The sequence below is a fragment of the Corvus kubaryi genome, unplaced genomic scaffold (assembly GCF_017639235.1).
Source record: "Corvus kubaryi isolate FWS band 111438036 unplaced genomic scaffold, C.kubaryi_AGA036_p1.0 66, whole genome shotgun sequence".
Lineage (NCBI taxonomy): Eukaryota > Metazoa > Chordata > Aves > Passeriformes > Corvidae > Corvus > Corvus kubaryi.
Window position 1 is genome coordinate 16,221,777 of NW_024582054.1, and position 27,807 is coordinate 16,249,583.

Below are 27,807 nucleotides of genomic sequence, written 5' to 3' on the forward strand. Positions count from 1 at the left end.
GCTGTCTTCAGAAGCAGCCTGTCTCTGCAGGGCACAATGCACTACTAGTCAGCTTGACAGGAGAGTCCAGCAGCCCTCAACAGAGAAGGAAAGCTTAACTCTGCTTTTTGACAGTAGTTAGTAGTTGCTCCTTCTTGACTGAAACAATTGATCCCTGTGTTTATTTCTCTCAGACATCAAAAATACAAGGGAAATCACTACTTGCCTCTTTTGTGAAAGTCTGGTATATAGAGCATAATCTCATTTTTGAAGCGTGAAGATGGTAATGAAACAAGGAAGAAAGGCTAGATCTTTCAGACCTTGAGACACTAAGAGAGCCTTGAAGTCTTGAAGCCGTTCTTCTTGAAGGAAAATGGGATGAATTTGATATATGAGGAATAATTAGGCAGGATTCAATTCACGCATGAAAGAACTGAGATAGGGTTCAGCTAAAGCTCATTTCAGTTACCTGCTCTGCCATACCTTCCTATATAATTTGGGCATAGCCCTACAATGTACCTCAGTTCTTCATCAGCAAAAGAAAATAAAATCCTCTCATAATCTAAGGAGCAGTCAGGTTCAGTAATGGGAAATTAAACATATCATCCATAATTTGTCAAGGTGGAATGAGCAAAGCCAACAACATTAAAGCATTTACTGTTACTAAACCTTGTATGTGGCTAAAGTCAACAGTATCGGTATAGATGTTCATATTTTGTAATGTTTATAAAAATCAGTGCCATCAAAACCGAAACCGTACGTAGCATCATGTTTCATTCCAGTTTCAACCACAGTAGCATGAAGATTAGGGTATGAGTCCCTAGTAAGTTCGTTTACTGCACCTCTCTTGATAACTCTACCTGGACACAGAAAATTTGAGGTGGAGTTACTAAATCTCAGGCCACGTCCTCTAATCTCATTTTCTAGTGGATCCATACTAGCTTTCTGTATGTCAGGGAGTGTATTTTATAACCTTCACCTTTTTGTGTAGGTTTTTACTTGCTTGTTGCTTAACTACCTGTGTAAGCTACAGTGGTACTCAAACACACCGTATCAAGACACTAGAGTACAAACCAAGTAGACTGATTGATATTTTGGTTACTCAGACTTATTTTCTCCAACTAAGTAAGACTATTTTGAATGCAGTTACTCTTTGCAGCACAGCTGTGAAAGAGTACCTCTCAGTGACAGGCAAGCAAGGCTTCTGCTTGGGTCCTACCCCCAGGAGGTTCATGGGAGAGATCATCCCAAAGGATTCAGCACAACCTGTGTGCCTGCCTTGCTGCTTCTCATTGCTTTCACTGCCAAAACCAAAGAATGAAGCTTTTTGTTTCCGAGCTAGTTAGTGTGTCCATGAGCTTATCCCTGGAGAATTGCGCAGCTGCAGAGTGATATGGCTAGAGATGGGGAAGAGAAAAGTTTCACTCAGCCTTGCTGCCCTGCGCAAAATTTGTTTATTAAAGCCAAACAAGAATTTGTGCCTCTCATAAACCTGCATTTTTTCTCTTTGCCAAAAGAGAAAAATCGCTCCCATCTCTCAGCAGCAATTCCCTCACTTAAAATGCCATTGAGCCTTCATTGTCTATTTACACTTTTTGATTAGGACCAGCAGCATGCTTTCTTAAAAAAAATAATATGTTTAATGAAAAAAGCATTTTTTTTCCCCCACAAGTTGCAGTGTTATCTGAACGGATTATCCATGGTGTGGATTCTCCAGGCCTTACCTGCCTCCATCACTCCTGGCCACATCACCATGTCTGAATGGAGCATCGTTCATCCCCAGCCCCATTCTGCCTGCTTAAAGCTGCCTCCGTTCTCTACAGGAATTTGCTTACCAGCATTTCCAAGGTGAGCACACTAAATCTATCCTTACTGCCTAATTTATTTACCTTTTGTATAAGCCTTGTTTTTGTTTTATTTGGGTTATTCTACCATTGCCATTATGCCGCATAATTGAGAGTTGATTATTTTGTGAAACTGGCAGCTGTGAGAGGTGTTGATTTAATACCCCAGAGACCTGATCCCTTAAGTTTATCTGCACTGCAGCTGAGTACAGGTAAGAAGAATGCAAATTGCCCACAGAAGCAGTTCTCCAATGGCATGGAGTGAAGTCCCTGAAGTAGATAAAGGAAGTCAGTCTCACTGCCCAGTCAGTCCACAAAGCAGGGCTACAATTAGAGTAATTTCATCCAATAGGTGCCAAACTGGGACAGTATTCAAATGAACTAAAGAAGGAAAAGGCCATATAATTGGGTCACTGCTGGATAAGGAAAGAAGATAATATCATTTTGGCAAGTTATACCTAGATATACCAGGCAGTAACCAAGGTTGTCTTATAATCAAGACACAATGGTTCAGAAAGATCGAAGTACACAAGGAGAACTGGAACTGCTAATGCCTCTGCAAAACCTGTTCTATAAATTTCAAAGCTGTCAGTCTGGTACCTTCTAAGGGCCTGCATTCATTGTATGATGGCAAAATGAAAAAATTGACTCATGGGTGTGGTTGTATAGTAGTGTCAAATTTGAGACTAGAAGAATTCCTCACATCCCTTCACTAATGATCCCCAAATTTCTATGCAAAACAAAAATCATCTCCCTGTTTCAACAAAGCTGATGCTAAAACACATCTGGCTGAGTCAGACCTAATTTTGGAACAAAACAAAACACCCTGTCCACCCTAAAAGATAAGGTAGTTTCTTTAAAGAAAAACAGGGAAGCTGATTTATTAATAAAGATAATCAAAAGACTTTGTCAGGGCGGAGAGAGAATCTGTATAAAATTTTATCATCTCTGTAGCCATTTCTAAGTAATTTGGCTCAAAGCTCTAGAAAAGCCCTCCAGCCCCACCTTTTCCAGTTAAGAAGGGTCCATTTCCTTTTTCCCAGCAAACCACTGACCTTCTTCTCAAGAATAGCCTCTTAGATGCATGAGATTAGTAACTGTATATATCCAAATACCATCAATACTCAGTCTCAGATCAGACAACTTTGAATTTTTTTTTTCAGTAGGATTCAAATTTCCTACCTAACTTTGCTTCTCTCAGTTTTGTCAGTACTCTATTACCATCATTTGTATGCCTTTTAAAAATCATGAATTTGCAGCCAAAATATCCTAGAAGTTTGCATCTTCTGGGAAATCTATACATTTGTAGCTCATCATCCTCAGCAATAAGGAAAATACCTAGATCTTCTTGGATGAGGCAGTAAGGAGTTCATGGGCAATTTATTTCCCTAAGTGAGGATATGGAACTTCTTATATCAAAGACTGAAAGCCAAGGCTTCTTTTTTTTGTTTCAATGTTTTCAGTATTCATGACAGAAACTACAAATCTTTGAATGAAACCGTATTGTAGGTGTCCAAATCTCCTTGCAACAGCTTGGTTTTATACATTCAAGTGTATAAATAACAGCTTTCAGGCCATTTGAAGACTGGCATTACTTTAATGAACTCCTTCTGTTTCATGGGTTTATTAAAAACTGTTAAATGTATATGGGACACATGAACAATATTGCTCAAAGTCTCCTTAGCCCCAGGGCTCTAGCTTTTCCTAGACTACTCAGATCATCTGCTCATTCTGGGTTTTCTACTATATTTTCCTCAGTTTTTCAAACTGTCCATACAGAACATTTTCATTGCTACATTACAAATAGTTCATTCTATTATCCAAAAACAACCTAAGTGATAATGCAAGAAGTGTCCATTGTGCTTCTTATAGAGGGATGTTAAATATATATAAATTTATGTGCTTTTTTTCCCCCTCATGACAGTATTTTCCAGATCTCTGGCAGTTGAAGAAATGGAGGAAAATATTTCAAGTCAGTCACTTGATAAACCCACTATTTCAATAATGTTTCATTTTTTACATGAAAACCTGCAAATTTCTGAGCTGTATTTCCACAGATAATAGGGATGCTAGACAGGATACCTACTCAACAATGTGAGAAGTAGAAAGTACTCCAGAGCTTTGTACGGTAAGAAATAAGAATACTTTCTGTCTCCCACTGACACTGACTTCAGACTTACTCAGACTTCAGCTTTATTGAAACTTGTGCTTTGATTCTAGTGAAATTTAAGTTTTCCATTCCCACTTTGGTTCTTTTGTTGTTTGATTTTGTTTGGTTTTAATTCATTTTAATCCCATTACCCTTTTTTGTTTCGAAATCATTTAGGCCTAGCATGTTCTTTCAGTCTTCAGTTTCTGTGGTTAGAAGTCTGTGACACTTGTACAATCCCATGGCTGCCTCCATCCATCTCCTACCACAGTTCCCCACATTAGGGTCAGTGATTCATGCTCATTTCTTTATGGTTTGTTCATTTCACTATTAAATATGATGTTTAAGTTAAATCGTCAACTATGCTAAGCCCTGAATTAGTATATATTATAGAAAATCCCTGCCCTGAAGAGTTTCAATTTAAGTACAAAAGTTTGAAAGAATGAAGTGGAGAAAGGGGCAGAGCCTCAGAGAATTTCAGAAATTTGCAGTCACAAGCCAGAACTTGAATTTCAGGGTCCTGTAATTCTTCTATTTCAGTATATCTCTCTACTCCTTTTATCAAGGCAAAGAATCATTCCAGCCAGAAATAGAAAGAAAATAGCAGGTTTGATTCTCAGGTTCTTATTTACTTGATGCTGCCACAACTAATGTTCAACAACAGAGGGTCAAGAAAAGAAGATTTTGATGATTTAATGTTGGATTACCCTAAAAAAGCAAGTTTATAAAAAGGGGAAACTCAACTTTAAAAAAAAAATCAAAACTTTGTCTTAGAATAAATTTAATGCAAGTACAGGGTCTATGATATTTGCTTTTTATGCCCTCACATGTCCTTTGCTCTTTATAGTTGCCTAAATATCTGTTGTGAGGTCTGTTGTGCCACCTTCCCAACCTGAAGAAGGAAAAATCTTCCTTTGGGAAAGGTGAAGTTTTTACAGATGATGAAAGCCGCTTGTTCTAAGGTTCAGCATGACAGACCATTTCAGTAAATGCTGTGAGCATGTACCCAGGAACATTAGTTTTCATTTCCTCCTAAAAATGTTTGAACAGGCATTTGAAAGAAAATGCAGTGATTCAGAAAGTTAAATATAATTCCCTTTACATCAGAAGAATTGTGGTGGTGGAAAGAAGAATTTTAGATGGAACAGTAGATTAAAATCAAAAAACCTGTCCCCAGTCAGCAAACAACTCACTGTGTACATTTAAATAAGCCACTGAAAACCTCTGCCATGCTTTCTCTATATACCTATTTTTACTTAGAGAGTTATATCAAACACTGGTTTTTATGAAACTTAAGTGAGGTTTCCAAAGGTTTGAAGCTTTTTACATCTTCAGAGGAAAGATGTATAAATGCCAGATATTGCTAACAGCAGTAATCAGAATAATGCAGCAGAGACACAAATTAATGCCATTCACCTGTAAGGTTTCATTATACCTTTAGTTACCTAGGCAGTAATCTGTTATCCCCTCACACTCATAGTACCAAGAACCTTATCAAGTTTTTATGTGATTTTCTTTATGAAGTCTCATTGCTAGTGAAAAAAGGGCCTTCATCTTCACTGTGTACAGGTAGGATTGACACTATTAATTTAATAAATAACAAAGATAGACTATATCCTATATGTTGCCATATATTTCTTCTAAAAACTCCAAGAACGGAAGTATTCTTCTGGTCCTTCTGTTACAACCAAGCCAAAAGACAACTAAATATGGCAAGTATTTTTGTAGCCTAAATAATGCCACATAGCATTTACCTTAGAGGTAGCCACAATATTATTCTACCCCACTCCTATTAACTCACAATCTTTCCTTACAGTAAAGTTCAGGTTTTTACATCAAAACATTCTGAATATACGTGGATAAGGTATATATACACTGAGAAAAACAGATTTATTGACATATCTAGTGGTAGACTTTTATATTTATTACTATAAATTATTCAGTGGAAAACTTGACAGATTGACTAGCAATATTCTAATCTAGGGTGCTAGCAAGATTCTAATTTCACATGAAAAAAGTTAAAGTTCTGCCCCTTCCTGACAAAATAAGATCATTTTCCTAAAACCCCCTTAAAATATCTTGCAAAACATTGAAGCATGCACACACCTAAATTTAAGCAAGGCATATTTAGTCCAGATAGAAACTTCAAAAGCCTGGATTTTCAAATGCACTTGTACAGAAACAAATTTCTTATGACAGCATTAGCTGAAGTGTCCCGTTCTTGAAACACATATGTGCAGGCATAATGCAAGTGCCTTGTGGGTGTGTTCCAGTTCTGATTTCCCACTGCCCTGTACCTCCTGTGACCACTGACACAATTTAGGTGTATAGTTACCATTTCCCAAGGGTGTATCTGTTTGCATGTATGGGGTCTGTAAAAAGAGTGGAGCAATGACAAATCATGTTCATGTGTCCGTGCTTCCAAATGGGACCATTATGATTAAGTGCAGCATAGCAACTCATAAATGTATAGTTTCCTAAAGAACAACTGGCCTCTACATTGGTTCAGTTAGTGCTCATACACTATCATCATTGCTGTAATCAGCAGTAGTAGTAATTTGCCTCGTTTAAAAAAAAAAAAAAGTCAGTGTTTTGTAATACTAGTTTTCCTTGAGAACTAAGAAGCTTAACAGCAGCTAAGTCATAGCTAGTTTTACAATAAATGTAAAAGATAATGAGTTGAATAGTAATGACACTTAGCACTTACGTAGCTTTCAAAGTGCTGTACATATACTGAATAATCCATTTTAATTAAAAATGCCTTGAATATATTACAGTACTCTTGAAATAAGTGAGAAGCGTTGGTCATTACTTTAACAAGGGAAAGATATGCCCCCAAATACCTTTATGTCTGAAAACTATTAAGAAACTTACACTGCAACATAGCTTAGGAAAAAGTAATGTTTCACCACATGGAATAAGCCTTTGGAAAAGAGTGTAACTACTTACACAAATAAAGCAGTAAAGTCAAGACCTAAATTATATGCTACAGTTTTTTCCTTTTTTTCTCTTTTTTTTTTTATTACAGAGATTTCAACCTTTCAACATACCAGGCAAAAAGTCCCACTGACTTTACCAGGAGAAGTCTTGTAGCAATTTTTATGTGCTTTCCAAGGTGTTTGCCTTCCCTGAATTGTTCAGTTTCATGTCAGCAGTGGTACTCATAGCTATAAAACAAAAAACTTTTTATTTTTTGTGCAAAACCACACCTTACTATTTCTAAGAACAGTGTTCTCAGCACTCCTGCCCTCAAGAAAAATGCTGCACTTCCCATCAGAGACCTTAATTTTGTTCCTTGTAAGAAGGAGGTGGACAGTAAAAGGGCAGTATGCTTCACCAACTGAATTTCAAACCCTCATTTTACTTGTTTTTTAACACCTTGCTAGGAGTTGCTCTGCTAGGGTGACACTTCCATACCTGTTGCCATTCTCCCCATCATGCCAGCCAAAATGTCTGGGCTGCATGCAGCAAGCATGCAAGAGTACACTTCAGTTTCTCACAGCTAGAGGCCTTACCAACTTGGGCAAAAATTTTCTGTCCCTTTTCCCATACAACTATTCATCCTTCCCTCTTCTGATACACTTTTTGCTTTCATAGCAAATCTGTGTGGACTTGGGATGTATCTCTCAGCTTTGCTTTTCACTTTCAAGCATACTAAATTTTAATCCATAAAGCATTAAACTCGCAAAGGCAATTTTTCTAGTACAAAATAATTTTTGTATCTAACTGATCAATGCAGTGCTACAATAATCCCAGCCAGTCATTGCTGTCTCTACTGAAAAGCAGGAAAAGATCCCTCTGGTTAGTGAACTCCATTGATTTTCCTAACCATTTTCAGCAATCTCTTCCAAAGATATTTTAAGTAAATTTATATAAAACATCACTTCTGTTTCTCAGAGGCAAATCAGTTTCTTCTTATTGTGCTCTCAGAGGTCACTGGTGATACACGGATATCTGAATGTATTTAGCAGACATTCTGTAGGTGTTCAAGAGCAGTGAAATCTTGATTTCTGGTCAGCAGATTTTATGAAAATGAACATGGAATTACTCCTTGCATCTAAGACCTTATAAACTTGTCTGTGGAAAAGGTAGGAAAGTGTACCACTTAGGTTACGTTCTCTTTCGAGAAGCTGGTACAGAAGAATCATAGAATGGTTTAGGTTGGAAAGATCCTTAAAGATCATGTAGTTCCAGCCCCCTCTAAAATGCCTGAGTCAAGCTCAAGCCCAGAGCCTTGGCATTTTGCATGGCTGGAAAAACAGAACTGAAAACTTGAATAGTAGTTTCTTCAGGCTATGGTCATATGAAAATTACTCCTAACTGTGTGTAGACAAGCCATTCCACCAAACAGATATTGGGACAGAGAAGAGGGGAAAATGGGATATATTCTAGTACTTTATGCTTCCAAATTGAAAACATGAACCCCTTTTGTCCAGTCCATAATCTGCAATGGACTTCCTTACAGATTCTAAGATGCCTATATGTCTTACTGTCCCCATCTTACAACATCGGCAATGACTGACTCAAATCAGAGCTAAAGAAAGATAGAAGTACTGCAATTACTTTTCTTATCAAGAAGGGAAGAAAAGGGAATCAAATTTGTCTAACAGTTTTGAGACAAAATATGTTAAATGTTTTTCACTAGATAAAATTTACATTATCTGCATATTCTTCCTCTTTCACAATCTCTAATGAAGGCCAGGTCTGTTGCAAGTTTAGCACCTCTCCTCCAGGCACCTTGTGGTTAAAACTGCTGTAGAGCTATAGACGTCCTCTGTCATGGGTGGCCTGTATGACCTTGAGTGAGCCAGAGCAGATTTCAAGGAAATAATTCCCTGTACAGAGGATCAATTTACAGCCATCAGACTCAAGTCCACTTCTACTTTGTCTGTTCTGATTTTGCCCTTTGGACTCTAGCAATATTTAATACATTGATATTTCTGAGACACTTTTGTACTATAGCATTTCCAGCCATAAAGGCAGACAGTTCTGGTGGGGTCACAAGCAAATTAGAGCAGTCTCTTCAAGATGTATAAAGTTCAGCCATAGTTCACAGTCACAGAGACTGCATTTTCCAAAGCATCCTGTGTAATGCAATAACATGAGCTTCATCAGCCAGCAACAAAGATGTCACTGTGGATGTTATTTCTGAGAGGCAATGATAATTCACTAGTATTTGCGCAGATTACTGAGAACAGGTGTGCAGCAAAGTTGATTCCACTCATTTGTATTAATAGGTATATTAGGGTATTGTGTCTTATCACGTTAATTAATTAGAGTGGATTGAATTAAGGAGTTGACCAGCACCTAATAAAAATTAATGAGGGACCATGCAGTAAAAAGTAATCCTTTATGCTGTATCAGGTAAGCAGTAAAAGTGGTAAGCAGGTAAGTGATAGCTGAGTGAACTCCCACACCATGCTGGGAAGGCATAATTAATCAGCTTTTAAAAATATTTTAGGCATATTTGAAGGTATGAACAACAACAAAATCAACAAAACCTCCAATTTCAGGTCCTGCAGATGGGCAAAAGATGTAAGAAGTGAATAAGCATTCCAGGAGCCAGGAAGGACACAGCTAGACTAGCAAACCTGGCTTCACACATTTTGCTTTCTTATGTTCCACTTGCTTACCCAGATAAATCCTTCACACAATCTAGAATATAAGAGAGTTAGCTCAAACTGTTTTGGGTAACAACAGTACAAAGCAAGTCACCTCCCCTTGAGTACTATCTTTTTTTTTTTACTAGTACATTCAAACTTCAGTTTTGAGTCATTGTCGTGTAGTCTACCTAACACAAATAAAATACTGCTTTAGTAACATGTGTTGAAACACTTGAACCATAGAAATTTACCTGCACAGGCAGAGACCTGCACAGTCCACCCCTATGCCAAAATAGGCTTATTCTCTACAATTACTCTAAAATGATTGTCTCAATTGGTAGAGATTTCAAGGCACGTGACTTCTGCCCCTTCTCTTGCAGAAGATTTGACAAACCTACAGTTTCTAGAGTTCAAAGGATTTTGACCTCTATATTTTCTTCTCAAAAGATCATTCCAGGAAACCTTAGTTTTGCTGAGGAATGCAAAATATGGCAGCAACTTTTCCCCACTGTTTATACAGCTCAGTTTCCTATAGGTAGCTACACAGAATCATAGAGTGAGGAGCCCTCAAAGATCATAAAGTCCAATCTCCTTGCTCAAAGCAGGGTCAGCTAAAGCAGGTTGCTCCAAGTCTTTTCCAGTCAGGAGCTGAATCTCCATGACAGACATTCCACAACCTCTCTTGGCAACCTATTTGACCACCTTCACAACAAAAATGGGTTTTTCTGTTAAGTGGACTTTCCTGTGTTTCAGTTTGTGTCTATTGTCTCTTCTCTTGTCTGAGTCTTGACTGAGAAACTCTGAGAAGAGTCTCGCTTCATATTCTTTAACCCCTACCCATGTCAGGAACTAAACACATGAATATAGGTGACAATATGACCCATATATGCACCCTTGAGTTCTCTTTTCTGGGCTGAACAGTTCCAGCTCACTCAGACTCTCCTAGGATAAGAAATGTTCCATTCCTTTACTGAGCTTCGTGGTCCTTGCTGGACTTGCTCCAGCATGTCCACGCCCTCTTGTACTGGGAAACCCAGTGCTGGCCACAGCACTTCAGGAAGGGCCTCACCAATGCGGAGTAGAGAGGAAAATCCCCTCCTTTGGGCTGCTGACAGTGCTGTCTCTCAGGCGGACCAGGAGGCTGTTAGTCCTCTGTGCTGCAAGAGCACATTATTGGCTGACGTTCAGCTTGGAGTCCACCAGGACACCCAGGTGTGCTTCTGTCAGGCTGCTTCCGAGACACCCAGAATTCCTGGTGGATGGGGCTATGTTCTCCTCGAGGTGCAGGACACTGTACTTCCCATTGTCAAGCTTCATGCAGTCCCATTTCTCCAGACTGATGATGTCCCTCTGAAGAACATAACCATCTGATGTAATATCACTGCTGAATCTTCCTTTGGGCAAGGAATATGCATTGGACCATGCAAGTCTATAATACAAATTCATTTGAATTATATATGAGATCACACTTACCTTGGCCCGATTTTTGTTGCTCTACTGGCAAAGAAAGACCATTGCAAAGTTTTGCTAAATTATGCTAGACCTTTCAAAAGCCTGTAATGAGGAGAAGGGCTCTGCTGATGTAGATGAATCCTACACTTACAACGGCATAACTACTCTTTTGTTCATTTTTAGGTCATAATAACAAACCTCTCCTAAAATTGCACAGAAGGGGCAAAAAGCAAATTGTTTTCCAAAAGTTCAGGAAACTAGGAGAATAATGTGTGCTAATCTTTGGCTCACTTTGTGTCTGTGAGTAAGCCTTTCATCTTCATCTCTCCCATTTGATACAAATATCTCCCATTTGATACAAATATGAAAGCTGATGAGAAACAGTAATCTTACTGGAAATTTTACATTTAAAATCTCATTCCCTGACCATCCTACTCACATCCTCCACTTCTACAAGGGGTCAAGTAATTTTCCCAATAGTGAATGCCTTTTATTATTATTTTTTTTTTTTTTTTAGCAGCAACATTTTCTTCAACATATTTGATTCGTATTAAGGAAGCCACCTGCCTTTATTACTCAGCTCCCTTAAGCAGCAAGTTAATTATGCACAAAATAGTCTTTTGCACCCACTGCACCCTGAAGAAAGTATAATGTGTTTGTATATTGGCAGCAAGGGAAGTAGTGGTGGGTCAAGTGATTTATTATCAAATACATCCTACAAATATCCAAGAGACACTCAGGTAGGACCACTACAGACTAGTCTTGGGGCTACTAAAGGGCAGCAGTTAAGCAACACCATACAATTCATATAAGACAGAGAGGCTTCCCACACACAAAAAAAAAAAATTCAAACCAACTATAAAACCAAAACCCTCAGGGTTCATGTTGAAGAGAATGATTCAGCTTTTTTACCTCTTCAAAATACAGAAGATTTATTCTTTCTGAAGTATTTCAAATTGAAGAATCATAATTTTGTTATGAATCACTAATGCTATTTCCTGTGTAACACTGATGTTTTCTTGGAAGACATTCATCCAGTTATCACCCAAACTCAACTTTGCTTAATTTTTAAGACCAAACAACATACTAACTAGGATGTCATAATAAAAAAACATATTGTAATGATAGAATGAAGTGGCTCAGAAAATATATACCAGATCCTGTTCAGGACGAATCTCATGGTGAATAAAGGAAACTGTTTCAATGGTATAGAACGAGCAAGTAACAAAAGTGCACAAAGAACCTTCTACTCTGAGGTCCTTGTTTACAAGGCGTATTATGCAAAATACTCTTTGCTCTTACAGCTTACAACCACATTATGTGACAGAGCATTTGAGGAACATTCTGTGTTCCAGCATAATCACATGACCCAGACAGATATGCAAACAACTCAGTTTCAAATCACGCTGTAAATCCCATATGCATCCATGATAAGCAACATCAGAATCATGATAGGAGAAACTATCAGGCTTTGTTTTTGGACTAACACTTTTAAAAGAGGTGACTGGAAAGCTAGAGAGTGCTTGGGCAAGTAGATATGTCCCTAGGGTTGGTATAAATGTGTTGTACACCCAGAGTTCATTGGGAATACCAGGTGGGGAGCCTACAGTCAGCCTCGCTGTTATTCTTGCAGGAAAATAACACTGAAGGCCAGTAATTTTAGTCTCATTCTGCTGTAGATACCTCTCAGTATAGTTTTGGTACCCCTTTTACTCCAGTGGGTTGCAGTAAAAATATCCTGTTTCAAGATCACATAAGGTACTCATGTGTGTCTCTCTCCAGTGTTCAGCCTGCTGTCATAATTTAGCCAGCAATAACAGCAACAGACAGCCACCACTTCATTTCTAGAATAGCAGCTTCCAAGCTCTTTTTTTTTGCTGGAAGTGTCTCTTTGGGCTCATTATATGCTTGTAGTTCTGAATTTCACTTTTGCTACTAAATTTCCAGTTGGCTCCTGACTTCTTGCATCATTGCTATGATCTTAGGGTTTGGAACTGGCAAGTTCAGGAGTTAATCTCCAAATATTCAGGGTCAGAAACAAAGAGATATCTGATAAAGACTTGACAGAAGTCTAAAATTACACTGGAAATAGGAACAAAGTAAAGCTCCTGGGGTATGCTGATGAAAAGGTAAAGCCATAACAGCTCATAAACATTCCAAATTTCATCTGGAAATCCAAATTTCTAGTACAACTGTGCCCTCTTGTCAGCACCTTGCAATCTCAGGATGGGTTAATTAATAAAAGCTGGTTTATATATTTGCTTTTTTTGTGGAGAGGTAAATGATGTTCAGAGTTCAAAATTCTGACCTGGCCCTTCAAAAGAAATATAATTAATAATCTGGCTACATTGGAAAACAACACTCTGGAACCAACCAGGTGCCTTCTTGGCACAGAAGTCCTTTCATGATAAAAATCAAGCTGGAATATTTGGGTGGGTTGGGTTTTTTTCCATTTTGTTTTAATAAGTCAGTATGACTGCAAGCCAAGATTAAACAGTGAGAAAGAGACAAAGTATTTTACCCAGCTTCACAGTGCCTTCAGGCTATGCCAGCTACAATACCTTTCAACACCATTCTCTGTCCCTTTGTGAGGATTAAAAAATAAAAAGCCTTTTTGGCAAAAGTGGTTGAGTCATTAAGGATAAAACAAATAGTTTTTAGAGAGAGGAAAAAAAAAAACCAAGTCATGGTGAAACTACCTGCAGCTAACACCACCTGCTCCAAAAGAGCAGGGTCATTGAATCCATAAAAAGTATTTGGGGCAATTGCTGTCCAAAGGCAGTCTCTGTTTTACTGTATTGTTCAGAAACACTGGCTTTTCTTTGAATACTCAGGCTTCTACAAAAGGCAGGCAAGCCAGACATTGTTCATACAGACTAAGGGATTTCCTTCTATCTCTGAAATATGGAAAAGCATAGTGATCATGTTTACCGGAGGTGTTCCAGTTTATCTGGGAATTAGGCAAAGCAGACCTTTAGGGAAAGAAAACCCTGTAGACTAAGTATATTGTTTGTACTGACTTAAAAGTATTTATGATGATGCTTTATTTCCCCAAAATTAATCAATCAGAGAATGGATGACTAAAACACACAACAACTAATTTTATGCAGTATGATTTTCTTACTGCAAGGAATTGTGAGTCAAGTTATAAGGTCTAATCCTAGCCTTGACAGGCTTTAGTTTATGTGCCTTACTAGTTGCATTTTGTGGCCTCTCTATCCATTTATCTAAGTTTTCCTAGTGTAAAAATGGAAGATCAGTTTTCATTAACTACTGGATTTTTTAAATTGGTTTTAAATCACTGTTAATCTTTTGCTTTAACTCTGCCCCTTAGCCTTCTGTTGCCTCTGGGGATACAGAAGTCATTTCACCACTTACCTGGAGATTCTTCTGCCTTTGTTTTAGAGATCATATAGCCCTATTTCTTCTCACTGCTGTTATTTCTCTTCACTGCTGTAATTTCTCCTCACACAGTGTTTGTGCAGCACCTAACACAAAAGGAGCCTTCATCTACAGCCATCACTACCATCACAGCAGCAACCACCACAATAGCAGCAACAGTGTATATCACCATGTAACTTGCTGATCACTTGTAAAATATTTTCATAATTTTCACTGAATTTCTTCCTTCAGAGTCAATAGAAATAAAATGCTTACACTATAATTTAACAGGATAATTAAACTCAGACTAAAGGGAATTTTGATTTTTTTTTTAAATTATCAGAATATTTATACCACGTTCTGCTGCCTATGTGGTTCTCATCTGTGTATCCTGTCTTACTGCTAAAATCTTTTTGATGTGGACAACAATGATTGTTTTAATTTATATAATTAATTTCTTGTGTTCAGCATAATTGAAGTTATTTTAATTAAGTCACTTGCATATCCATTGGTTAATGGCAGAATGTCTTAGAGAATTTTTACAGTGATAGAAAGAAGAACAGTAAAGTAGGAGAGGGGGTGGAGAAGAAAACACCCTAACACACATGGGAAACAAGCTCCAGGGCATTGTCTCTTCCCTGCCTAGGCACTTCATCATGATTTGTTGAGATTGTGCAGAGAGATAGCATCCCTCAGCCTGACAAGTCCCAAATTATTAAATTTTTGCGTTTCTTATTTTTCTTTCCATGTGCCCAAATCATGACACAGGTGTGTGAGAGAGAGAGACTCAGTGTATGTCTATGTACACAAACACAGTATTAATATGATTATTCATAGTTGCATCACAGTAGTACTGGAGTTACAGAAAAATCAAAGTCCCTTCACCCACATTCCCTAGGCCAAAAGTCCTAAGTCCACAACCCACTGAAAGCAGGGAATATAAAGTGTTGGCTGAAGGAAGCTTGTGGCAAGACCAGGAACTAAGCCTAGATTTCTGGTGGCCCATTCAGATGCTTTGAAGGTGACACTATTTAAGAGAAATAATAAAGTCAAATAGGAAAGAAGGGTTAAGTATGATGCTGTGTGAACTCAAAGAGCTTAAGTGAAGGTCACAGGGCTCAATACTTGAAGAAGTTTAAGAGTCCAAGGATTCAGCCTTTAGAATTAATTTTTTTGCTAGGAGCTGGTTAGTCATGTATTTGTTGCTCAGACACTAAAAGCTAACCAGCACTTCTAGGCTAAAGAAGAATTCTAATTGTGGATTAGAAAAAGTACAATTTCTCCCTTTCCAATGCAGGCGAAGACCATGCTCAAACTGAGCTTGAATCCAGCACCTGTGTATTTAATTTTCATCTTGAAAAAGAGAGACTATGTCATGCTGGAAAAATTGCACACTTTCTGCACTTAAAATGGGAATGATAATACTTCTCTGTCACTGAGGCATTGGAAATATATACAGTTTTGAGACACTAAGTTGTTAATATAAGTGGGACAAGATCTCCAGTGACAGTATTTTTACAAATTTGAAGTTCTATACACAGAATACAAAAGAGTAGTTCAGACACCAGAGCACAAAAAAAATAAACAAGCTTGGGAATATAATGGAAAACAGCCAACATATGCATGCACCTTCCTTGTCCTCCTCACACCTTCCAAGGTCTCTGGAACATACAGTGCAAACACATTTTTCAATTGTCAGCCCTTCACACAGAGAAAGCCTCCTGTAGTATTTAAAGTTAAAAGAATACTGAGTGGTTGAATAAAATTTCAAAGCTCATGAGAACTCGTTCAAAACTTATTTCTTTATCAGTATGTGAAAGAATGAACCTCTAAAAAACAAAAAAATCAGTAAAATATGATCCTGTATATCCAAAATAATTTAAATATATTATTACACTTACCTGAACTCTTCAGTTTATTAGGAATATCTGGTATTGAAGATCATTACCTATTGAGGGAGTCCACTGCTGAAGTTTCTGAAACAAAGATGAGATACAACACCTATTTCCTGAACATACATACTTTCTGTATCTATAACTTTACTCTGGTATGTTATCTTGGGGGAAGGAAAAAAAATAAAAAGGTTTGAAAGGCAGTACTGCTTTTAATTTAATTAATATATCAATTTAAATAAAATAAAACTGCTTCTACTTTCTGAGAAAAGGCTTAAATAGCAAACTTGACGGAAGAAGCTAATGAAAACATATGTCATTGCCTTTACTTCTTCATTCTAAACATCACAGGTCGAACAGAACAAAGTTTACCTGCTACTTATATGCAGATTATGCCTATTAAAGGTGGTTGTGGTCTCTACCACCACTGACCAGAACCTGGTTTTATTCTAGAATTCGTAACATCTGTCTAGTTTTCATACCAGTCTCTTCCATTAACTCCTTACGAAGCCTTTTCCAAAAATTCCTTTGCACACCTATTTCCCTTTCAGCAAAAAGCCAGACCAAAATAGAAAATTATTACACCCATTGAAATGGAATCAAATTGTCATGTCTCAGCCAAAGTTGAGAAAATTGTATTTTTCATTTGCAGTTAGAAACTAATTCCACAAACAATGGCCAATTAACTACTTTCTATAATACTGCTGTGAAGCAGTGAAGATTGAAAGAGAGGAACAGAAATTCAAAGCCTTGATGGCAGGGCAGGAATCTGTTAAGACATTCCCAGTTATCCCTCACTTTTACCTCCTGACCTTAAATTAGTGTCTGAAACAAGAGATGCTCTGTTTTCATCATCCACATCAATTGGGTTTTATTTTTGCTGTTAAGAGGACTGTATCCATAATTTTCAGAGGCAAGAGACAAAGCTACATGAATTCACAGTCCTGCCTCCTTTTTTTTATTTGCATTTAGCGTCTAAAGAATCAACATAAAAAGCCCAGAGAGCTAATCACACAATGGTCAAAGGCTAAGGAACGCAGTTGCCAGTGTACACTTCTACTGCGTCCACAAATCCTCATGTATACAGATACCTTTTACTGTATACATTGACTAAAGCCTTGTACACAGAAAAAGCAAAGTACACAAGAGTCCTTTAAACAACAACAACAAAAAAACCCAAATAAAACCACTAAGTAAGTTTGCCAATATTAAATTTGGAGGAGTTGTTGACTCCCTGGAAGGCAGAGAGGCCCTGCAGAGAGACCTGGATAAATTAGAGAGCTGGGCAATCACCAACTGTATGAAGTGTAACGAGGGCAAATGCCAGTTTCTGCACCTGGGATGGGGCAACCCTGGATATACAGACAGACTGGGGAATGAGAGGCTGGAAAGCAGTGCCACAGAAAAGGACCTGGGGGTCCTGGCTGATGACAAGTTGAACATGAGCCAGCAGTGCCCTGGCAGCCAGGAGGGCCAACCATGTCCTGGGGTTCATCAGGCACAGCATCGCCAGCCAGGCAAGGGAGGGGATTGTCCTGCTCTGCTCTGCACTGGAGGAGCCTCACCTCGAGTTATGGGGGCAGCTTTTGGCAACATGATACAAAAAAGACATTAAGGCATTTGAGAGCATCCAGAGGAGGGCAATGAAGATGATGAAGGACCTTGAGGGGAAGCCATACGAGGAGAGGAGACTGAGGGGAGACCTCATTGCAGTTACAACTTCCTCAAGAGGGGAAGAGGAGGGGCAGGCACTGATCTCTTCAATCTGGTAACCAGTGACAGAATTCAAGAGACTGGCACGAAAATGAGTCAGGGGAGGTTGAGGTTGGATATTAGGAAGAGGTTTTTTACCCAGAGGGTGGTTGGGCACTGGAACAGGCTCCCCAGGGAAGTGGTCACAGTACCAAGGCTGACAGAGCTCAAGAAGCTCTTGGACAACAGCTTCAGGCACATGGTGTGACTCTTGGGGCTGTTCTTTGCAGGGCCAGGAATTGGACTTGGTGATCCTTGTTGGTCCCTTCCAACTCAGGATATTCTATGAACCTGTGATTCTAAGGTCAGTATTGTAGTCTTTTGGCTCGTTCAGAAAGAACATCCCACATTTTAGCATAGAACCAGGTAACAAAATGGTGAAAGAGATGCTCAGACAAGACAGGTAGAGGTGACACCATGACAATAAAATAAGGTGCAAAGAGTAGACAATTTGCATAGCTAGTCTTTGATCTCAGTGGCTCTCTTCCTGAATAACAACAACAGCTGTCCTCCTCTGTAGGTGAGTTAAATCAAGAAATGCCCTAAGGGGGAAGACAAGAATCTTGATTTTTAAGAAGCTGTGAAAAAAGAAAACAAGTGGTGACATGGTCCAAAAAAACCTAGAAATATATAAATAGCAACATTCTGACCCTTATGCAAGGATGGGCTTGTGAGTACAGTGTCAGAGAGAAGAAAGAAGGCTGGTTAATATGATCTACCTGATTGACTAGTTTTAATGGTGTAGCCAAAGCCTTAAAAACCTCTGACACAAAAATAAAGAAGGACATGCTGGACTCCATTACTTTCACCATAAAGCTGTCAATGTTTTGCCAAAGAAGTCGTTCGTTGTAGTGACTGCAACCTTGGCTCAAGTAAAATGACCTCAGCAGTGTCACAGCAGCTATACACCCAGCAGAGAAGAATGATTTGCAGTGAAATACAGGCAGGATAAACTGGCAGCCCTCAAGGGGCTGATTATAATCCAGAGTGTGTCGTTCTGCAGTGTAAGCAGTACAGGACAGACCCTTTCAGTCTGTTCTTGCTGTCGTGCACTCTCAAATCTCCTGGGGTTCCCTGGCAACACTGTCTATGTTTGTTCTTGATATAGGTGGCCCTTATACACGTAGCTCCATGGAATACTCCCAGCAGTAATGACTACTTTCCTAAGAAGGGTGTGTGGAATCACATGTGAGCTTGACTTCAGCTGAATTATTCGTGCATCGAAAGTTAAACACATGCAGAATCATGTTTCCAAGTACTGAGTATCACAGCGTAGAGAAAAAGGCTCTGTTTGCAGCTCTCCTACTTGTGCAGTAGGAGGATAGGATACACACTTCACAACAAGTACCAGTGTCCCCTTTTTAATTTGGCCAAAATCAAAGCTCTTCTATCCACTATATTATGAAAGGAAACATAGCTGTTTTGTGGAAGGAAGCTATTATTTCATCTTATACCTGCAGGAAGCAGAAAACTGAAAACATTTGAGGATTTTTTCCTCAAAGATTTTCACAGAAGGTGCTACTGTCTCTTCTCTCAAAAAAAAAAACCAACTCCATCTAGATTTTCTTGTCTCCACGACTCTCAACCTCACCTCAAAATTACTTTTTAAACACACGCTTTTTCAGGCCCGTGTTTAGTAAAAAATAAATAAGTGTTTAAATATTTTCTTTAAAATCAAAATTACCAAAGGATAATTGATTCTTGTTTATAAAAAAAAAAGAAGAATGTTAGAATAGTGAATGCAAGAAACAAAGCAAAAATCTCTGCATTTTCAGGTATTAAAAAAACCCAGACTTGCACATACATGGGAAAAACAACAATTACAGAGCCACAGCTGTTCTCACCTGAGTGCCCATCCTCTCATTAACTCATGAGGGAATTCTATTATCTGGCAACCCAGAAGCTATTTACATACTTCTGCATTGCTCTGCTTTCTTTAGAGTCCAAAGGAGGAGCAACCTTAAAGCTCAAAATCGAAACAAGCACATAAGGAAATATTTCTGCTTTACCGTGTCAGCCCTTTCACCTTGTCACCACAGGTGAATGAGGAAAAGGTGGCAGAAGCAATGAAAAGATAACTCTTTCTTGGCAAGATATAATATTGCCATAACCAAGGACAACACTAAATAAACCCAGGTCTATTTCTAGCCGGAAAAGGAAGCAAGTCCCAATCTTAGAGCATGTGCTCTTGTGCCTTGCATGTTCATTGATCACACAGGAGTAATATATTCAATGTGTCAAAATTGCTATTCCCTATTTTACTGATCCCACTTCCTATCATCTCTCTATTTTCCACACTCAGATTGACTTCCAAAGTGCACTCCAGTTCTGCCTAAAGCATGACCTGCTTTGGCTGTAGCCTTCACTCACCTGAAAAGCCACAATTCACCATCCTTCATCTAAGGAGAGGTAATTTTGTGGACATACCTGGGAGTTTTCTCACTCTTGCTGATTTACTCACAGCCCTCTTCAGAACACCAAAAATATCTGACAAAGTTCAGCTGTTTCCTATTCTTGCACTTGCTCATTAACTTTCCTTTGTGCCAAAAACAACATTGTGGATAGACATAAATTTTTCTTATAGTTCTGTTGGCTCTCTCCAAGTTTGTCTGTAGTCACTTCTCCAGAGTTAATCGTTTCCTTCACAAAGTCATTGGATAATACTGGATTTGATTCTCACCACAGTAAAATCCTATTAAAAACCTGTATATTGTATTTTCAGTGTCAACATAAGGAGAAATAGCAGCATTTGCATTTAAGATGGATGACTAAGGAAAAAAATAAGAAAACTTTTTTCTTAATTTTGCTGTTCTTGGCAAAATGCACAGCTGTGACTCCCCAAATTCACAGGTTTAAATTCTATTTTCTTTAAAAATACTTGAAAATTTATCTTTTTCTTCACATTAATTTTAAGCCATAATACGTTTAAGTATTACCAGATTCTACAGAAAACATAAATCCTCAAAGGAACCTCTGATGCTTGGTCATGTGGGGATTGGGGTAAAAAGAGAGCACTAACAGTTTATAGGATGTTGGAGATTTAACTTTAGGTTTTTCATTGGAATTAGGCAGATGGCTCTGCACACTGGGTTATACCTGCTCTGCAACTGCATTTCATCTTCACTAGAAATTCTATTCTGGATCTACAACACCTTCCTAACAAAATTATTGCAGAATGTAGCATAAGTCTGGAAAAGTTTTGATTACAAGAAATTAATTTGTAAAGTAATTTCTTCATCAGGGAGCAAAACATCTCCATTTTATTACCTGTTCAAGAATATTTGTGAATTCTAGATTATATATCAGAGTGAAATACATTGAAACTACCGTTAATATTTCTCCTTAACTATTTCACATACAAAAAATTACAACACACAGGAGATACATCATAACTCACATCTTCATCTTTTTACTACGCCAATGGGCTGTGCTGACAGACTTGACTTTAATCCAACTCATTTAAATCTTCTGTGACTGTTAATTCTTATATTATCACGAGACAAAGTTCACCATTCAGCCTTTTTTGTAAAACTACAAGATACTTTGAGAACCAGAGGACATTAGTGAAGTGGCATGAAAGGTACACAGTAAACAACTATTTCAGAAAGTGCTCAGAAGGGGAAGAGACTTCCCTTCTGGTTTATCAGACCCGTGGTGAACACAAACCAATTAACTACTGAAGTGCTCCCGGCCCTTCTGAAGCTCCACAGGGCTGCAAGGTAGATAATCTACTCTGGGTTAACTTTATTCAAGCATTCCTTATTATACAGGAAGAGCTCAGCCAGCACGATGTAGAGCTTTGCATAGCTACCTCAGCAGCCATGGTTTGGTGGAGGCACAAAGCCAACTAAATATCAGAAAGATCTATGATACCTTCTGCACTATCACTGATTGCAAGGCACTGCTCAATACGTTTCTCTGATCATCTGAAAGACAAGCACAACTTCATGCCAAAAAGGCAATTACTGAACTGACCCCAGATGTCTCCTCCCACTCTGATTTTGTAGGTACACAGGTGAGCAAGGATTAAATGGTCATGGGACCCATGATATCATCTCAGGAATTGTTATCACCTGCTCTCATTGAATAACAATGTTTCATTTGGCAAATATAATTTCAGTAAATAAAAAAACTCTAGTTCCTCTGCTATTTTTTCTTAACCTTTTACCTCACCATTTATGGAAAGTCCACAATGATGACTTCCTTTTCTTCAGATCCTTCCCTCAACCCACTCTCTAACCTTCCTAAAGGGTATCCCACCTGAGGGTTGTCAATGTTTTCTGGCAACCCAAAAGGACTCCATACTGCCTTTTCCTAGAAGGTCTTGGAAAAATTCCACTTTCTACCCAACAGGCAAACACAAAGTCCCATCAGTATTGTCATATTATGCCTCTTTTTGTATGACATACTGCTATCCCTGATCTCCAAATTGTGGATTTTGCCTACTTTTAGCTTTTAAGTTAAAGGGAAAGTGTGTTGTTTTGGATCTTGGACAGTTTCAAACTCACAGCTGATATTTAGCAAGATAGAAATAACAGTCTGCATTTTTATTGTATAATTATGGGAAGAATGCACACAAAAGGTCACAGTCTATTGCCCTGCATCTTAGCTCAAGTCTTCAGCTGCCATAGGTTTGTAGAAGCCAGAATCAGCCTCACCCAAGGACAGTCTCCCTTATGAGGTCCAGTGGTTCACAGTGAGTTCCAGACAGGACTCCATTCTGGAGCAGTGAAGTGCCTTTCTTTGAGTATTTCAGCACTTCCTCTTCTGTCTGGAACTTCTAAAACATCATAAAGAAGGAATGTAGCAGTGGCTGTGAAAGCCTGACTGAAGCTTTTTACCTAAAAATTACTTGCTGTGTCAATGCTAGCTATATTTGCTCCTTTTCTTAGAGCTCAGAGTATTTGAAGATGTGGCTACACGACACCTCAAGAACTGGAAATAAATTTTTATTTTAAAGCTTTGGGGGGAAAAAAGGGCCAGAAAACATTCCCCAGAACTAAGGCTCAAAAGGCAATGAAAATTTCCCTTACTATTTTTTTATTACAATTTTGTGCAATGAAATAACATGGCCTTAAGTCATGCCAGGAGAGATTCAGATTAAATATTAGATAAAATAAGTTGCCTAGGGAGGTGGTGGAGTCACCATCTCTTGAAGTGTTCAAGAGGTGTCTGGATGTGACACTTGAGGATGTGGCTTAGGGGTGACTATGGTTCTAAATTGACAGTTGGACTAGATGATCATGGGGGTTTCTTCCAACATTAAAGTTTCTGTGATTCTCTGTGATTTGTGCTTATTCAAGCATCCACAGTGTTTGGGGACTGATGCATGAAGGCTGGGTGTTCTGAGCCAGCAAGGGTGTGCTTACTAGACAACCAGTGAAAATTTTAAACACACTGTTGTGTGTGTTTAGTAGGCCTTCCTACTGCCATGGCCCACATGGCCCAAGAATGCACTTTGGCATTAGAATGGAAATTATCTACATATGTATTAAGACACTGACAACAACCAACTATGTGTGTATGCATACATGCTTATCTGGACATACTTATTTTCCATAAGACAGGTGCTCACAACTAAGTAATGGGTACATAATATATATTTCTAATGGAGAAATATTATTGTTTCATTAGGAAATCCCAGAATGTCAGGAAAGTATGTTGTAGAAATATCTGTGCATTGGCCCTATTCTGAAATCCTTTTTTCAACTATATTTGTCCACTGTTAGAGGCATGACATTAAGCTAGTTGGACCTTTGATTTTAAAAAATATTTTCAGTATTTCGTTGCAAAAATTATGACATATGGTGAGCAGTGAAACACATCCAGCCCTTATAGGAGATGTTCTTGGGATGATCAGAGCAAAAGTATCAGTGCTTGTACATGGATACCCCAGTAGAGAAAAATACCAGAAGGACTTGGATCTACTTAATTCAAATTCTTTTTTAATTGAAGAATTCTGTCATTGAATAGCTATACACTGCAATATGTAAGAGAGATAATTATTTCCTCTTTACTTCTCCAGTTGGGCAATATAGCACAGAGTATTCAGCCCAGATTTTGAGAATAGTTACAATGTGGTAAAAATGTGGTAATCGATTTTGATTTTCTGAGAGTGTTAAAAGGAAAATAAACAAGGTTTTACATTAAGAAGACTATCAGTTATTTCCCGTTCCTTGGGGCACTCACAATTTATTTCAGAAGGCAGAGAAATAGCTTTCTGCTTGGTACCTTTGAAAATTATTAATTCACCTAAGGATTCCAGCTGGACCTAATTTGAGTCACCAGTTAATGTGGTCATTTCTGTTTGTATAAGTGGGAATGATCAGACCATCTCACGTGTTGGATTCTGGTCTGCAGCACATCATAGTATATTTCAAAAACAGTATTAAGCTTAGCTCTATAGATCCCTGACCTTTCTTTGAAGAATATTTGCAGGGATGAAGGAACAACACAAAAAAGGCTTGTGATAATGGTACTTGTGGCAAATAGTACAGGGATAAAGCAGCAGGAAATACTCGTTTCACCCTTTTGTTGTATATTCCTCTAGCTGAAGCTCAAGAGAGGTGCAGATGCAATCTGCTGACCAGCTGACATTCCCATATCAAGTTTCTTTTAAAAGGTATCCTGCAGACCCATGCCAGCTGCTGCTGTCATGACTTTTTGATAGTTATCCTTCCAAAGCCAGGCTGTTAATTCAAAAATCTTCAGTTTTGACTAAAGTATAGAATTGTTTGACAAATACATTCATAAATTCAGGGGTAGGATTGCAGAACCTCAAGCACCAAGCAATAACTAAGAACTTTTAAATACCATTACCTACAGTGCTGTTCCATCCTTGTTAAATTACTGGAAGACTGTTAAGGTATCTAATATCTGTTACTGGATTATGTGAAGATTTATTTCATGCCTAAATGTGAACAAATAAATTCATCTATACTGCCTCTTCATTTTTAAAGATTCAGTTAAATGCAACCTGCCTCTTGCAAGTAGAATTTTTCTATTTTACACAGAACTTTTATATTTTTTCATTCACAGAATTACACTAGTAGTATAAAACTGAAAACACTTTCCACTGTACAAGGAGGGGAGAATTTACACCCTCTTCATCTTGTCACTGCTTCTTCACAACATCCAGGTAACTATAAAAATACATATTTATTTCTGTAGGCATTTAGACTTCAGGGTATTTCCGTATAATCTTATGCTGGTCTCAAAGTCAAGCATGCATATTTTGAGGTAGCTTTTTAATGACTAACAAATGTCAAAGAGAAAAGGTGTACCTATTGGCTGTCATGAGGATGACCAGTCTACTTCCATAAATCACTAAATGGGACTAAACCAATATTTGTAAGGAGTCTATCACTTTGACTATGTACAATTTTCCTTGGAAAGCACAAAGATACAGCATTTACTACTCATGTTTATACAGACTTAAAAACTATCTCCGTGACTATTTTAATGAGCCAGCTGCCAAATAGTTCACTGTGTTGTAATTATGCTCTATTCTAGTTTAGCATTTTGTATACCTTTGTATACATTTCTATCAAGACGGTGACTCATCAGTAACAGATTAAGTAGTGAGACAATATTTGTAAATTGCATCCATACAGTAGGGACAAGATAAAAGAGAGAAAAATACACTAAAGATGCAAAATTCAGACCTGATTAATATAAAACTTCAGACTGGAACTGAAGTCCAAACGTGTGCTGGAAGTTAAGCTCTGGACAGAAAGAGAATATCTTACCTAAGTGTATCAAAAATCTCACAGGCTGTCTTAGGAAAGTTTCAGCTCATAATTACAAAACCTCACAAAATCCTAATATTTCCACTTTCTTGATCTATCACACATCTAATTCATATAAACCAGCATCATGCTGCAGAATTACGAGTCACATCAATGTATGCTAGTCTGGAAAACTGTATCCTTTTAAGTTTTTTACTCAATCAGAAAAAACATGAAAGCAGGATAGATCTGAAGTGGTTAAATAGAACTGAAATGCCATTCTGCCCTGTTTTCCTGCCTTGGAAATGCCCTCTTCCAAATTCTGCTTGAGCATCCTGCCCTTAGCAAAGTCCCTGAAATATAGAACTGAAGGTTATAAGAACATCCTCATTTGCATCCCAGAACAGGTCTTCGAAGCTGCCATTACTCTTCCACTTTCAACTGAAAACACTGGCTTTTTCCTTGCCTCTCCCTCTGGAATATTTTAATTCTATAGCTATGTTATTTAACTTGGTAAAGCATTTGTTTGGGGTAGTATGTGGAATGAAAGACATTATAGAGGTTAACATTCTATTCTATTGCCTCTTACTTCTCTGAATAGATAGTATCATTGACACAAATGGCTGAAAAAAAAGTCATGAGAACTGAAGATGTGTGGGCACTGAAATATTTCAAGAATTGAATAATGCTTTCCTTTCTCTGTTTAGTCTGACAGACAACAATGTGTCTTGAACTCTTTGGGACTGAATGATGGAGAAGATGAAAAAGACATTTGAGAAATGCTTTTCTTATTCCAAATGCTTCACTTTGCCTTTTTAAGAGCGTGTCCAAATTGGGCATAATGTTTCTTTTATTAAGGGAAATGTACAAGCCACGTAAATAGTCCTAGCTACAATCCAGTTCCATCCTTCCTGCCCTGCAAATAATGACTGGAAGTTTAAACTGGTCTTTGGTTCTTCAGGAAATGTTATTTTATTGTAACTTCTAATTGTGAATTACAATTATATTTGTAATTGGAGAAGCCTGTGGTTTTTCTTAGCATGAGGAAATCTCTAGCATTTCTAGTAGCCAAAAACCTTCAGGCTTCTAGGAAATATCCAGATTTCTTTCACAATGTAAGCTAGGGCCAGAATATGAAACTCCTCCTTGAATGATGACAGCAAGATCCTGCTCACAACAGAGAAGAATTTGCCAGTGTAATCTTCTCAAAGCTGAGCTCTTAATTTTGTAGACGTTCACAAAATAAGAAGATAAACATTTTATTTATATTTGTTTGTTGCAGCCCTGGTCTCTTCCAGTGCAGACCATGGTCTTCATAATGTGGGCAGTACGAGTACATGGTCCCCTCAGTGCCTGGGAACTCAGCAGCTGCCTGCAGCACCTCGTGCCCCAACTTTCCTCCACAGAATGCCTGCAAGGTGAGCCAAGGGCAGAAGGCGTGGGTCTTTTCCTCATTCATTGAAGATACACAGAGAAGCAGCCAAAATGACCCACAAAAGTGACACTTTACCAGCTGAAAGTACAGCAACAATGGCTGGAGATCAATCATTGATGGAGGTACTAGGTTAAGATCTCTATCCTACATACTCAAGTAGCAACTTGCTTTATACCTTTCTTAGCATTACATTATACATTTTTTAGCTTGTTCTATCTAAAGGTAACACACTACAATATGATAATGATTTTTGTAAAGATGTGTTCAAACTCACAAAGATCGAAGGACTTTGAATTAGTTAAAATCTCATCATTTTCATATATAACATTTGCCTGAGTCACACTAAACCGATATCTTAAGTTTCTCACAAGCTTAAGAATACAAATAAATGTTTTTGGAATACACATTTTCTGTCTATTTTTCTAAAAGCATCTTCCCTGAGCTTGCGGATGATGAATGAAATTGACACTTGCAGTGCCGTCAGCTAGCCTAGACAGACCCAGATGGATGTGTTGCTCTGAAATCTCATAGTCCAGAAAAACTGCAGGGATTCCCCATGAAAAGGAATCTGGAAGTCATAGGAAACCTGCTAG

The 27,807-nt window shown here is 38.2% G+C and overlaps 1 long non-coding RNA gene across 1 annotated transcript; it reads left to right on the plus strand.

Moving 5' to 3' along the window:
- LOC121674096 lies at positions 1 to 27,618 on the plus strand. The gene is made up of 2 exons (XR_006019443.1): positions 1 to 1,827; positions 27,062 to 27,618. It is a non-coding gene; the product is annotated as an uncharacterized LOC121674096 (long non-coding RNA).
- Positions 27,619 to 27,807: the final 189 nt, after the last annotated feature.